This window comes from Mus musculus, chromosome 8 (genome assembly GCF_000001635.26).
Source record: "Mus musculus strain C57BL/6J chromosome 8, GRCm38.p6 C57BL/6J".
Lineage (NCBI taxonomy): Eukaryota > Metazoa > Chordata > Mammalia > Rodentia > Muridae > Mus > Mus musculus.
In genome coordinates this window covers 88,475,384-88,489,964 of record NC_000074.6, presented here as the reverse complement: position 1 = coordinate 88,489,964, position 14,581 = coordinate 88,475,384, and the positions used below count along the sequence as shown (strand labels likewise).

The 14,581-nt window shown below is 47.2% G+C and overlaps 1 long non-coding RNA gene across 6 annotated transcripts; it reads right to left on the bottom strand.

The window, feature by feature from the left end:
• Window positions 1-4,914: 4,914 nt before the first annotated feature.
• On the bottom strand, window positions 4,915-9,959 carry Gm34846. Of its 6 annotated transcripts, none has more exons than XR_387880.2 (6): window positions 9,520-9,959; window positions 7,936-8,016; window positions 7,664-7,857; window positions 6,844-6,920; window positions 5,371-5,594; window positions 4,915-5,280 (listed from the first exon to the last, which is right to left on the bottom strand). It is a non-coding gene; the product is annotated as a predicted gene, 34846 (long non-coding RNA). The 6 variants fall into 6 exon arrangements; XR_001778611.1 differs by having other exon boundaries at window positions 7,664-7,853; XR_387882.3 differs by having other exon boundaries at window positions 7,664-7,796.
• Window positions 9,960-14,581: the final 4,622 nt, after the last annotated feature.

The window sequence follows — 14,581 nt, the reverse complement described above, 5'->3', positions numbered from 1 at the left end:
GCTCCTAAAGGAAGCAGGTCCTGCGAGCTCGGCACCAAATTCCTCCTGTGAAATGGGAGCAAACACCATCAGCATCACGGAGGCTTGTTCTTTTGGTTGGTAGGTTGGGTTTTTTTTAATTTTTATTTATTTATTTATTTATTTATTTATTTATTTATTTATTTATTTATTTTGGTTTTGCTTTTTTGTTTTTTTGTTTTTTTGTGTTTTGTCTTGTTTTGCAGCTTACTTACTTATTGTCATGTGGTAACAGAACCTAGTCTCAGGAGCCAGTTGTATACATCCTAACAAGGTCTTTGCTGCATTAGATTGAGCTTGTCCCCTATATCAATCAGCTCTTTGGGCCATTTCCTCTGTGCTATTTACCTATCTCCCACATCATGCCAAAAATAAATAAATAAAACACAGTTTTAAAAACAAAACAAAGCTGCATGCTGAAGTTTAATTCCCGAAGTTTTATCTTAATGGATTAAGAGGTAGAAACGTCATCCCCATGATGTTTAGAGATGGGTTTTAGAGATGGGAGAGCCCTGTGATTGAACCTGGGTGACTTCATAAGGAGCAGAAGAGACACCACCCAGAGAGAGGCAAACACATGCTCCTGCCACAGTGCCACTCAGACAAAGGGAACTCTCACTAGGAACAGCCTTCCAGTCTCAGAAACTGTGCTAAGGAAACTTCATTTCTTATAAAACGGCCAGGCTCTGGCATCTCAGTATAACAGCAAAACAGCGACAAATGCACCCAAGGTTTTGTTGTTGTTGTTGCTGTTGTTGTTGTTGTTTCAGCTAGAGAAGCTGTGGTCCCACTGCTCTCAAAGACTCCCACTAAGTGACAAGCTCAGACTCAAACCTCATCTCTCATCTCCTCAGGCCCCAGCTCTTCCAGTGACTCACTGAAGGAGTTCAGGAAAGTGCTTGGTCCTCTCTGGCCCTCAGTTTCCCCATCTTGATGATCACTGGCCAGCTTCCCAGGCCTTAAAGCCTCATACCCTAGAACTTCTGAGCTGCCCTTCTGCTCTGTAGGGAGCCCTCAGCTAGCTCTGGCACTGTCCCCAGGCCACTAGCCCCAGGGGGGGACCCCAGGTCTGAGCATTGGGCTTTCTGGAAGAATAACCCCATTCTCTCTGTTCACTGCGGCCCAGAGCTAGAGGTCCCTTCCTCCTCCCTGCCCCTCCAGACAATACCCCGGGCCAGGAGGGCCCCTTGCTTCCTGCCCAGCCCTCCCCCACCCTGATACACACTCCCTCCCTCAGCTCTCAGCACCAGGCATCTGCTGCCCTTCTGGAATCTGTGACAGCCAGGGCAAGGCAGGCAGGCCTCCAGCCCCAGAGGCCCAGAGCCCCTGAATGCCCTGTGGACCCCAGGGGCTGCCCAGGTTGCTTAGGAAACCATTTCAGGTCATTGGAGACAGCGAGGAGTCTCATCTCTGTTTAGAGCCCCACAGCATAAAGAAAGAAGGCACGGGAGTGCAGGGGCTCTGCAGCCTCCTTCAGGCCTGGTGTGCACCTCCTGGCTGAGGGGCAGGCTCTCCACTCTGCTGTCCTTAACTCCACAAACATTCACGCAGGGAACTGCTACTGGGCTAGTAGCAGTGTTGAGGGAGGTTGATGAGGGTATGGAAGGCTGCTGGGAGGAGAGGGGGAACCCTGATAATGCAGATTTAGTCTCTAATGGGGGGACGCTTTCTCAAAGTAGGGCATCTGACACCTGTGCTGTGAGAAGCCTAGCCGCTGTATCTCAGAGTAACCAGAATATCAAAGGGAAAGGCCTCAAGTAATACTTCCAGAAAGGAGGCTGTCTTAGAGTTTCCATTACTGTGATAAAACATCACCATCAACAGCAACCTGAGAAGGCAAGGGTTTGCTGTGATTATAAAAAGATAAAGAGTGTAAGAATATGTCCTATGGGGGTATGGTGAGGTATGGGGGAAGGGGAAGCCTCAGTGGGGCCCATGCCAAGGCATCCTTTTCCCCTGAGAGACCAGCCAAACGATGGTGTAGTATAGAATAGAGTTTATTCAGGGCATGGGGAGTGGAGTTAAGAGAGTAGTAGAGGCCAGCCATGACCACTTGGAGGGGGGTGGGTGGGAAGGGAATGGGGAGAGAGGGGGAACAAGGGAGCAAGAGGCAAGAGGCAAGGGAGGGAGACAAGAGTAAGAGAGTAAGAGAGAGAGAGAGGAGGGGCAAGCGGCCCCATTTATAATGGGCCAGAGTAACTCTGGGGTGGAGTCCAGACAGAATACCAACATGGTTTATTTCAGCTTATACCTCTCGGGTCACACTCATCACTGAGGGAAGTCCGGGCAGGACCCTGGAGGTAAGAACTGAAGCAGAAGCCTTAGATGGGTGCTACTTACTGGCTTGCTTCCTCCCCATGACTTTCTCAGCCTGCTTTCCAGATACAATCGAGGATCGCTTACCCAGTGGTGGCACTGCCCAGAGTGAGTTGGGTCATCCCACATCAATCATTCATTAAGAATAAGTTGATGAGCTTGCCTATGGGCTAATCCTAGGCAGGAATCTTCTCGGTTGGGAGACCCTCTTCCCAAAGGACTCGAGCTTGTGTCAAGCTGATGGGACACTAGACACACAGAGGAGGCACCTTGTTCTCTCCTGGGCTTTCCCTCTTTGTCTGATGAGCAATCGCTCCTCTGACAATGAAAAAGCAGTGGTCCCCAGGCTGGTCCCATGTCTGCTATGAAGATGATTTATTGGAGGAAGTTGTAAGAAGTTATTCTCTTCATAAAAAAACAATAATAATAACCAAGTGTGGTGGCACACACCTTTAATTACAGTACTCAGAAGGTAGTGGGAGGAGGAGTTCTGTGAGTTCAAGGTCAACCTAGTTCATGTGGCAAGTTCCAAGGCAAACAGGGCTCCTTGGTGAGACCCTATCTGCTAAACACCAGAAACTGGAAAATAGGAAAAGAAAGAGCAGAGAAGGCGCAAATCCATCCTTAGGCACAGGTCTGGTATGGGAGAGTGCTTGCTCTTGTCTGAGGTGATGCAAAACGGAAAGAAACTTGAAACTTGGGGACTGAGGCTTTTCCAAGAACCTCTCCCACTACTAAGGGCAGCACAGGTGAGGGCCTGCCTGACCATTGCTCACCAGGACCGCTTCCCAAGGAGCCTGGTATCCCCAGGGCCAGTCCATGCTGCAAGTCACCTGAAGGCAGAGGTTTCCACATGGAATAGCCCAGCCTCCCATATTGGTTTGTCAACATGACACTGGCAGTTTAAAAAGAGGGGTTTTGCCGGGCGGTGGCGGCGCTCACCTTTAATCCCAGCACTTAGGAGGCAGAGGCAGGCAGATTTCTGAATTCGAGGCCAGCCTGGTCTACAAAGTGAGTTCCAGGATAGCCAGGGCTATACAGAGAAACCCTGTCTCAAAAAAACATTAACAAAAACAAAACAAAAAAAAGAGGTGTTTTACACCAAGCTAAACCATTTTAAATGGATGCTGGTAATTATCAGTTATTAGGAGTTCAGAGACGCATGGGCTTCTGACATCTGAGGAACCAGAATAGGAAAGTCTTGCCTCATGAAATAAAAACGTGAGGCAAACCTTAGCTCTCTGCACTCAAACACATTCTTCTGCAGAAGCTCAAGCCAGGCTTGGAGGTGCCCAGTCTCTCTTCTCCCGGGGCTTCAGCTTCCTTTGTGAGTATGTGGGTGCATGTGTCATATATGCGTATACATGTCTGTGCATGTATTTCTTAGTCACCCTTTACCTTCGTTTTGAGGCAGGGCCTCCCTCGGGGTCAGGAGTTTGCTTGGCCAGGCTGGCTGGCCAGCGGGCTCCACAAGTGCAGCTGACTCTGCTTCCCCAGTGCTGGGATTATTGACTGAGTCCTCGTCCCACCAACCCCTTCCTCATTTGTCTAGCTACCTCTTGCTTGATATTTCTGAGTCTCTTTCACCTTCTATCACCCCCCCTCCCCCATAACAAGTAGCTTTATCTTCACAGTCACTCTGCACATCTATACCTAGGACAGCATCAATACCTAGGCAGAGAACAGGGTGGCTACCCAGAAGATGCGGGGGAGAGGATGGGAAAAGGGCAGGTGGGTCTAAGCAGAGGGAAGAGGTCGGGAGCTGCTCCAAGTTGGGGAAGAGTCTTGTGATACCCTAGAACAAGAACAAGGTAGGCAGTGGTTGCCATGACCACATCCCTAAGGCCGTGTGTTTGCTGGATAGTTCTTCTGGGTATGAAAGTAGGATCCTGTAAATCAGCGGGGATGGTTCTCAGGACTTCCCAGCTGGGAGACCCAGAGAGAAGGATGGGAGAGAAATCGAAGCCCTGCCACATTCCTCTGTCTGTTGTGATTCTGCTTCTTCCCCGAGGACCTCAGGGACCCAAGGACTTGTCTGCTCCCCCTAAAACTGATCCGTCCTAGTGGGTGTGTGGCAGGAGCCAAGAGGGCTCTAGCATCTCTTCCTCTCAGCAGACTTTGAGGTTCACCTAGTCTGAACCCCCCACCTCATCTTAGAAATCCAACCCTGCAAGTTAAAAGGGATCTAGAAGTCAGGACCAAGATCGGTTGGCTCACCTGACTCAACCATCTCTCACTTTGCAGATGGGGAAAGTGAGACCTAAAGAAAGCTGCCTTCTCATGTCAACAAATCCATGGCTGGGTAAAAACAGTTATAATCCTATTGACAGTGGTGTTGGATTTCAGTCACCATCTCTTCCTCCATGATGTCAGCTGAAGCCTCGGGTGTGGGAGCAGATGCTTTCAGCCCCACCTGGACCTTTGAGGTGCCGGAGGGTCCTCTACATACTTAGGGACCTTTCAGTGCACAGGAAGCTGCCCGTGCTGTATAAACAGCTCCTGAAGTGGACAGTTTAAACAGTGAGCTCTTCTGTTCCACCCCATCCCCGGCCCCAGCAAATGGATAACAGGAAACAGCCAAAGCGTCTTAACTTTCTTTAATCTTCCAGCAAACTGAAAAATCAAACGATAATTGTCTGGGTGATCTCATTATTGTCAACAAAATCCAAGCCTTGAAGTCCGAATCCAGTGAAGCGCTGACACATTAAGCACAAAGGGAAACTGTGCTTGCATGTTGTTCAATAAATAAATAAGGCTGGTGGGAGCTTGGCGCAGGCTGGGCATGCAGCACCAGGACAGACAGGTGTCCACAGAGATCCCAGAATCCTGGCATCTCGGAAAGGCTAGATCCAGGAAGCCAATGTCCCAGCTATCCTCTTTTCAAAGAATTCAGCCAGGCAAGACACAAAGGTTCTCAAGGGTAGCCGAGGAGCACTTAATGGCGGGCTAGTCACAAGACAGAGAACACAGGGGATCAGTGCTGCTTAGAAAGACACCCCAAGGCCTGAGAGGCAGGAGGCAGAGCCAAGCAGGTACCTGGGCTAAAAGCAGGCAGTCTTTGGAGAGCAGAGGCTTGGAGGTGTGGGGGACTCAGCAGCCAGCTATGGTCTGACATTGAAAGGGTCCTTGTCTTCTACTGCCTGGCCTTCCATTGGTGCCCCCGGTTGATCAAACCCAAGCAGAAGATGGAGGTCATGGAAGCCAGGGAAGTTAGAAGGGTGCAGATGTCAGGCTCAGCTAGTCTGATCATGGAGCAGGTTCTGGAGGAGCAAAAAGATTGAGCATAGTCAAACAGCCCACAGCACCTGGCCTGGGCCACCGCAGTGCGTGCACATCCAGAGTTAGGCCTGGGCCACCCCAGTGCTCGAGTACCCAGAGTTAGGAGCTTGTCCCTGCCTCCACGTGCAGCTGATCATTGGAGTTTGAAATTCAAACCTCAGTTTCTGTAGAAGTAAGGGCTGGACTTGGGTAGCCGGTCACCCTCACACTAAGGAGGAGGACCTATGTAGACGTCAGGAGAGGGTCAGAGAGGAGCTGCGTGTACATTGTCTTGATGAGTCTTGGTCCTGATATATATTCTTAGTAAATGCTGTAACAACATACTCACCATCACCTTTGTGGAAGTGAGACGCTTTGGGAAACTGAAGTGCTATGGGGCCACTCCCCCTCTTCCTGCCATGTTGTTTTAGGCCTTTAGAATGGGGACAGTACATCCATCAATGGAAGCCACATTCTACACTCAGACCCCATGAGCTGCCATTGACTTTGGGCACACAGACCTCCCTCCCTGCTCTGCTCCAGAGGCAGCAGTCGAATGACTAAGAGGTGTGTTGGGGGGCTTGCTCTCTTTTACACAGGCCACTCCCTAGACGTGGAACCCTGAACAAGCCTCCCTGTTCTAGATCTCAATGCGCCCCACCCTACAAGGACTTTGGACCTAATCATGATTGTCCTTAAGATGCCCATGTAGAGTGCCCATCCTCTGACCTTCCTTTCTTCTCAACTCTTAGATCCAGGAGGGGATCCCGGGGGTAAACGTACTTAGCAGCTGGGACTAGAACCCTGTGATGGTTTGTATATGCTCGGCCCAGGGAGTGGCACTGTTAGAAGGGGTGGTCCTGTTGGAGTAGGTGTGTCACTGTGGGTGTGAGCTTTAAGACCCTCACCCTAGCTGCCTGGATGTCGGTATCTGCTAGCAGCCTTCAGATGAAGATGTAGAACTCTCAGCTCCTCCTGCACCACGCCTGCCTGGATGCTACCATGCTCCCACCATGATGATCATGGACTGAACCTCTGAATCTGTAAGCTAGCCCCAATTAAATGTTGTCCTTCTAAGAGTTGGCTTGGTCATGGTGTCTGTTCACAGCAGTAAAGTCCTAACTAAGACAAACTCCAAGGATCATCCTCAACCCAGCAAGGGGTGGGAATCAAAAACAAAAACAAACAAACAAACAACACAAGACAGCTGTTTCCATTTTTTCACTCTTGAGAAGTTGCTACAAGCACCACCATGCGTTTTGCAGAAGTCTGCTGTTCATTGTCCCGTGTGGTATTTTGCCAGTAACTCCTTCTGTTTTCCTTTTCAGCTGTAACATGAGCAGAAAGATGGAGGGGCGATGCAGTATCCGTGGCCCAGGGAGATGGAACAGCTCAACCCTTCTCCCCATCGTTCCCCACAACTTGAGTGGGTTAGCTCAACTCTAAATCAACGTCCTCACTGCTAAGGCTGGTTGTTGGTAATAGCTCCATAATAGACTCATCACAGACTCAGCCAATGCATGGTGCACAGGAAGCGCTCCACAGACAGGAGGCTATCACTGTCCAGTTGCATTCGCATGCTGCCCATCACAGCTGCTGGGAATTCAAGAGTGTAGCAGCCGAGTCACGGCCAGCATTCCACTCCACTTCCCCACTTCCGCCGCTCACTCTTTCAAGACTTTTCAAAACATGTCTATTTTCCATCTGTCTATCCCTAGAGGTCGGAGAAAGGTCAGTCCCACATTCTCCTCAGAGTCTGGGCACAGAGTTCTACAAAGACAGCAGGTCCACATGTGCCTACATGTGACTAACAGCCCTATCCCTGAATTCCTTACAACATCCTGGGTTTAAACAGGAGAAACATTCACCAAAGAGCCATGGACACGTGACCATAAAGGCTCTACAGGGCACAAAGGATGCCTGCTTCTGGGGAATTAAAAAACATGCTAATCATTCTATCTGTAGATGTCCCACCACCCTGAGTAGCTCCCCAGCTTTTTGAGGGCAATAAATAGAAGCAGAGTGACAGTTTTGAACATTGTGACAGGTATCACAAGGCCTCCCCTGATACCTGGATCCTCTTTTTCTTCCAGAACACAGAGACTCATTCTTTGTCTTAAGTACAGTCATGGGTTTGGCCTGGGCCAGTTCTTTTCGAGCAGAAGCATTCTGAAGTGCTCTGGCAAGTTCGTTGGTTGATTGTTCTAGAACCATAAAGCCAGAATCCAATCCTCTGGAACATTAGCTCTTATGCAGAAAACCTGCCTGACATGCAGTAAATTTAGAGTACAATTGAAGTCCTCTTGTGTTAAATATGGAGGGATGTTTGTTATTGTGCCTTACCTGGACTAGCTGGTACAAATGCAGTGGTAAGCAAGAACTATGGTTGTTTGAATCTGTTCATTCTTATCTTCCCCTTTAAACCTGTATAATGACCATACATTAGTTATATATGGTAATGGGTTTATTATGACCTTGTCATGTATGTTTGAATCACATTCATCCCTGTTACCCTATCTTGGCTCCCCCTCTCCCTTTCATTAATCTTTTTTTCATCTAGCCTCCACCCTTCTATTTTCATGCCCTTCTTTCCCCTTTTGCTTTCCTTCCTTCCTTTTCTACTTTTTTGTTTGTTTGTTTTATTGTTGGTTCAGTGAATCTCATTAGGATTGCTTACACGAGCATGGTGAAGATTTGTTGATAGGAGCACAGCATTTTATTCGTGGCTAAACCACTGAAGAAACTCTCTCTCCCTTTGTGTGCATGGTGTGTGTGTGTGTGTGTGTGTGTGTGTGTGTGTGTGTAGTCTCCCCATTAAGTGCCTAGAAAGCTTCCAAGTGGGATGGGGTTCCATGAGCCCCTCCTCCCTCTATGACACATTGTTACAGGGACCATTTGCATGCGCATACTGCCCATCACAGCTGCTGGGTATTCAAGAGTGTAGCACAGCCAGCATTCCACTCCACTTCCCCACTTCTGCCGCTCACTCTTTCAAGACTTTTCAAAACATGTTTGTTTGTATTTGTATGCATGTGCAAGTGCGTACATGCCATGACATGCATGTGGAGGTCAGTAGACAATGTCTACGGGTCAGACTAGGATCAGACTCAGGGCTACTGGCTAATTATATATCAACTTGACACAAAGTAGAGTCATCTGAAACAAAGGAACTCAAACTGAGAAAATGCCTCCATGAGACTGGGCTAGCTATAGGACACTTTCTTAATTAGTTGATGGGGGAGGGCCCAGCCCATTGTGGGTGATGCTGATGTTCTTAGATTCTATTTAAAATAAAAATAAAAATAAAAATAAAAATAAAAATAAAAAAGGCCTGCTGAGCAAGCCATGGGAAGCAAACCAGTAAGCAGCCCCCTCCATGGCCTCTGCATCAGCTCCTGCCTCCAAGACCCTGCCCTGTTTGAGTTCCTGCCCTCTCTTCCTTCAGTAATGGACTATGATGTGGAAGTGTAAGACAAGTTAACCCTTTCCCCCAACTCAGTTTTTGGTCATGTGTTGCATTACAGCAATAATAACTCTAAGACTCCAGGCTTGATAGTCCGTTCCTTCCCCCCACTGAGCGGTCTAGCCAGTGCTCACTCCTTATTTTGTAATATTTCCCTTGGCCTTGGAGGCAATGATAAAATGTCACATCAACAGCCGGGCTTTCACCAGCCATTTGTTCTCAGTACTTTGACTAATTAGTTATAAGCGTCTATTGTGCAAGAACTTCCATGTGTATTATCTCATTTAAAGTTCACCACAACCTAAGAGGTGGGTGTGATGATTTTCTCCATGTTATAGAAGAGATACTTAGGCCACTAGTTTAAGTCAAAGGGAGCCCTGTCTTTCCAGGTAGGCAGGTTCTAGCACCCCAGGAGAAAGAGAAGAGAAACAGGCATGTAACCAGCCAGCTCAATGCAAACATACCTTTCGGCAGCATGGGACTCTTCTTTCACCCTGGGAAAAAAATTGTTCCCAGCTAAAAGTAGCTCCACAGAATGCCCCAGCTAAAGTCCAAGCCCAGGTTGGCAGAATTCTTAGATGGCTTGGGATTCCTGCTGGCCAGGGCTCTGTTGGCATGGAAGTGTTTACACTATCCTCAGACTCCTTCTTCCATGCTACTCAGAGCACCAGCCCATATTTGGGATGGAAAAGGAAAAATGCCTCCCAGTGGGGATTCAAAAGCATCAGGAAACTCCCACAGGGGCTGCAGTCTCTTCAAAAGGGCCAGGCTCTGAGCGTTTCCCTGTCTCGGGCCCTCATACCTGAACCCTGTGCCCAGGAGGGCAGTCAAACCAGAGGGATGGGCCCCTTCCACATTGATCCAACCAGAAGGCTGTTCTAGATGCAGTTAGAAAGGCAGGACAGTCACACAAAGGGAACACCAGAACTGAGCAGGAAGGAAGGGAGGCGCTAACATGCATTTCTCATCTGTTGAAAGCGACCTCCCTTCCTGCATTCAGAGAATGCACGGTGAGATCTCACTGCCTGCCTGTGTGAGAACCAGAGAAGGTGTGTGCGTGCAAAGAAACTTCCCGAAAGCCCACACAGCACGTGTGCTTCTCATAAAGCTCAAGGTCAGGTCAAACAAAGCGGTATGTGGTTCAGAGGGACATCTACATGTGATAAGATATGTATACCTACAAATGGGGATGATAAACAGACAGGATGGTGTGGAGAAAGGGCTTGGCCGGGAGGTGAGTCTTTACTTTGGACGACATTTCTGCAACCGAGTAACCGTCTCACAGGTGTTTGCCATCTTAATTAGTGGAGCAGCAGTATGTCATATGCCAAAGCTTAGGCTTCATTCCATCCTGTCTCCCTAAGATCTATATTTTAAAGGGGAGCTAATAACAGCTGACACTTGCCTATCAGATCCTGAGCGCTGGGCACCGTGATGCATTGTCATGTAGATAGCAGGCATTTACCTCAAAGGAGCCTTATGAAGTGGGTCTTACTCTCCATCCATCTTACAGAGGAGTTAGCACCACAAAGATGGTAAAGTGTTAGTCTGCTCTCTCCCATTGTGACAAGTCGCCTGAGATGGCCAACTTAAAGGAAGGCAAGCTTTCATTTGGTTCCCAGCTTGAGAGCTTTCAGACCATGGTCCCTTGGACCAGTGGTGACCCAGGACATCACAGTGGAATCCTATAGAAGAAAAAGTTGCTAACCTCATGGTACCAGGAAGCAAAGAGAGAGAAAGGGGAGGGGCCAGGGTCCCAGAATCCCCTTCAAAGACACAATCCCAATGATCTGACTTCTTTCCACTAGGCTCCACCTTTACAACATTCCGTCACTGGTCAGCAGTGTCATAGGTGATAAGTCTTTGGCAAGCGAGCCTTCAGGGTTACCTAAGGTCTAAACCATAGCATAAGGCTTTCAGAGGCCTGTTTCTTAGTGTTATAGAGTAAGAGTGCTAAGTACCTCAGAGGCAAAGCTGACATGAGGAGGCTAGTCCTGTGGGCCAGTGACAAAAATGTCACCCTATACATGCAAGGGTTTCAGGTGACCACACGTGGCTGAGCATGAGCCTCCTCCTGAGGGTCTCTCCCAGTCTGACATTGACACTTCCACTTAGGTCGAGGGAACAAAGTACATCTTTTGCCAAGACTCAAATAATTGTTAGCCACCAGAATGGCCTCATAGAGCATTCAAAATTCACTTTCTGAGAATGCAAGGATGAACAGAAATGGCTGGTGGGGAAACCACAGAGAGTGTTTGCCTCCATTACTGTGAAATTTCTCAAAAAGGTCAAGAAGAAGGAGAAGGAGGAGGAAGAGGAGGAAGAGGAAGAAGAGGAAGAAGAGGAAGAGGAGGAATAGAAAGAGGAGAAGGAGAAAGAGGAGGAGGAGCAGGAGGAGGAGGAAGAGGAGGGGGAGGAGGAGATGAGGTCTCACTAGACAGATAGCTTGGCTCAATCCTGCCTCTATGCCAAGTGTCTTGGTCTGTTTTCTGTTGCTATAACAAAATACCTAGTGCTGGGCAATGTATAAAATGAAAGGGTTTATTTGGTTCATTTTGGGGGAGGCATCTACTCAGCTGTGGTGGAGCCATCTGGCTCCAGAACAGCGTACAAGATGGTATTATGGTAAGAGTGCATACAGAGAGGATTCACATGCCCACTACAGAACTAGACAGAGAGCCAAGAAAGCCAAGCTTGCTTAATAGCAACCTATTCTTGCTGGAGATCAGCATTAATCAAGAGCAATGACCAATCAATACTATGACACTGGCACACAGGGACCAAGTTTCCAGCACAAGAATATTGGGGAACAAAACATATAAACCATAGTACCTAATGGATGTCTATCAAACAGTGGCCTCCAGTGACAGTGGAAGGGTCAGTCCTAAGAGGCTAATTCCCTGCTGAAGGAAGAGGTGATAATCTGTCCTTAAAGCTCAGCTAATGTCTGTCCCATCTTAAATGTGGACAATTGAAAGGCAGTCACCTAACCAAGTGTGGTGGTGCACACCTGTAAAGCCAGCCCTTGGGCAGCTGAGAGAGAAGTATGGCAACTTTAAGACCAGCCTGTGATACATAGTGGAACACTGTCTCAGATTAAAAGATAAAAGTCATCTGATGACTCTTATGACTACCATAAGCTAGCTAGGCATTCATAATATCATGGTACAAAACTCTCCTGCCGGAATAGAGCTAGCTTAAGGATGCTTTAATCTAGAGATCCTGGAAGGACTGCTTGTGAGCTTACACATATACACAGAAGGTCTTCCCATTTCCCATCCAGTGTCTTCCTCTATCTCTTTTTTTCAGTGTTTTAAATTTTTCACTATAGAGATTTTTCGTTAGCTTTATTCCAAGGGGTAGTGTCTGTGTGTCTGTGTGTATGTCTGTGTCTGTGTGCTTGTGTCTATCTGTCTGCATGTGTGTGTGTGTGTTTGTATCTGTTTGTGTATCTCTGTGTCTGTGTGTGTGTCTGTGTCTATGTGTGTATGTCTGTATGTGGGTGTGTTTGTCTGTGTGCTTGTGTCTGTCTGTGTCTGTGTATCTATATGTTTGTGTCTGTATGTGTGTATGTATGTCAGTGTGTGTTCATCTATGTGTATGTCACTGTGTGTCTATATGAGTATGTCTGTGTGTATGTCTATGTGTATGTGTCTGTGTGTATCATTTATAGATCTCTATAAGGAAATATTAATGTTTCACAAATAGAAAAAAACTTAAAATAGGGAAGCACAAGAGACCATGGATAGCCAGGGCAATCCTGAGAAACACACACACACATACACACATTTCACACACACACACACACACACACACACACACACTGTACTACAGAACCACAATAATGAAAATAGCACAAAGTGGCTCAAAAACAGATGCAAAGATCAGTCAGTGGGAGAGAATCGGGGACCCAGACACAAAGCATCCAATTTCAGCTACCCGATTTTTTACAAAGATGCCAAAAATACACATTGGAGAAAAGACAGCATCATCAATAAGTACTGCTGGGAAAACCAGACATCTACATTTAGAAAAATTAAACCAGGTCGTCTCTTCCTGAGTGTAAAAGTCAACTCCAAACAGATCAAAGGCTTTAGCATAAGACCCTAAACGCCAAAGCTGCTAGAGGAAAAGGTAGGAGTAGACCTCAAGATGCAGGTGTCCAATGTGGCTGGAGAGATGGCTCAGTGGTTAAGGACACGCTGCTCTGCCAGAGGACCAGAATTCAGATCCCAGCACCCTCATCAGGAAAGTCACAAACTCCTGGAACCCCAGCTTCAAGAGATCCAATGCCTCCTTCTGTCCTTTGTGTGCACATGCATGCACTCCCTCGTTAATAAAATAAAAATAAATAAGTATTTAAAAAATACACGTAAGGACTTTTAAAATAAAACTCTGGAAATAAGGCCAATAATAAACAAACAGGATTTCTTAAAGGTGAAAACAGTTTGTCCAGCAAAGGAAGCCCAATCAAGTGAAGAAGGAATCTATAGAATGAGAGAAAGCCTTATCCAGCTAAGGATGGAACAGAGAATTAGTGTCTAGAATATACAAAGAACTCAGGCTATTAAACATAGAGAAAACAAACAAAACCAAACCAAACAATCAAAAAACCCACAGGCTATGGAACTGAACCCAAGAGTTCTCCAAAGAAAGAAATAAAGTCAGGTAATGAGATTTTTTAAAAAATGTTTTAAAACTGTTCAACATCATTAGAGAAATGCAAATTAAAACTGACTTGAGGTTCCATCTTGTTCCAGGGAGCGTGGCTATCCTCAGGGAACCAATGAGGACACACACTGTTAAGGATGTAGGGACGGGCACTCTTACACTTACCTGCCACTATGCCCCTACTGTGCTGCCCCTGGGTGGCTACTCAAGGATTCAACATCCTTCTATTGTCACCTGCTCCTCCAGGTTCACTATTGATCTACTCACAGTAACTACAAACAGCAGTCAGTCTAGATATCCACCAGTGAAAGATGGATGGATACCTCCCTATGGTTATTGGTCAGAGAGACCCCAGCCCCCACCACACACACACCCACACCCCTGCCAAATAACACAAGTCCTTGACATTGCTCTTGGTTGCTTGCCACAACCAGATGTGAAACTTTTTGGCTGGAAACACAACACGCTGTAGTTGCAGGATATAGAGAAATTGAGCTGTAACTGATCTGACAACATCCTGCTACTTGCTAGCTCATAGTACCAGTCGATCCTACGCAGATATCTGGGAGAGAAAAATGATCAGTGATGTCATCCAGAAGTGAACCTTGCACTGTACAATTCTGACCTGTCAGCTGAGACACGCCCACATGGTGCAATAGTGGCTTAAAAGTTATGGGGGGAACCAACCACTTTCTAAAGCTTTGAGGTCTGCTCTATGGGAGTTAATTCATGGCTAGTAATGTAAATTTGGTCAAAAGCCAGTGGCTCAGCAGGTCATAAACCCTATAGAGGAAGCTAATACTTCAATCATGCTTAACGGATGTGCTGTCGGACCATCTTCTAAATATTTGTGCT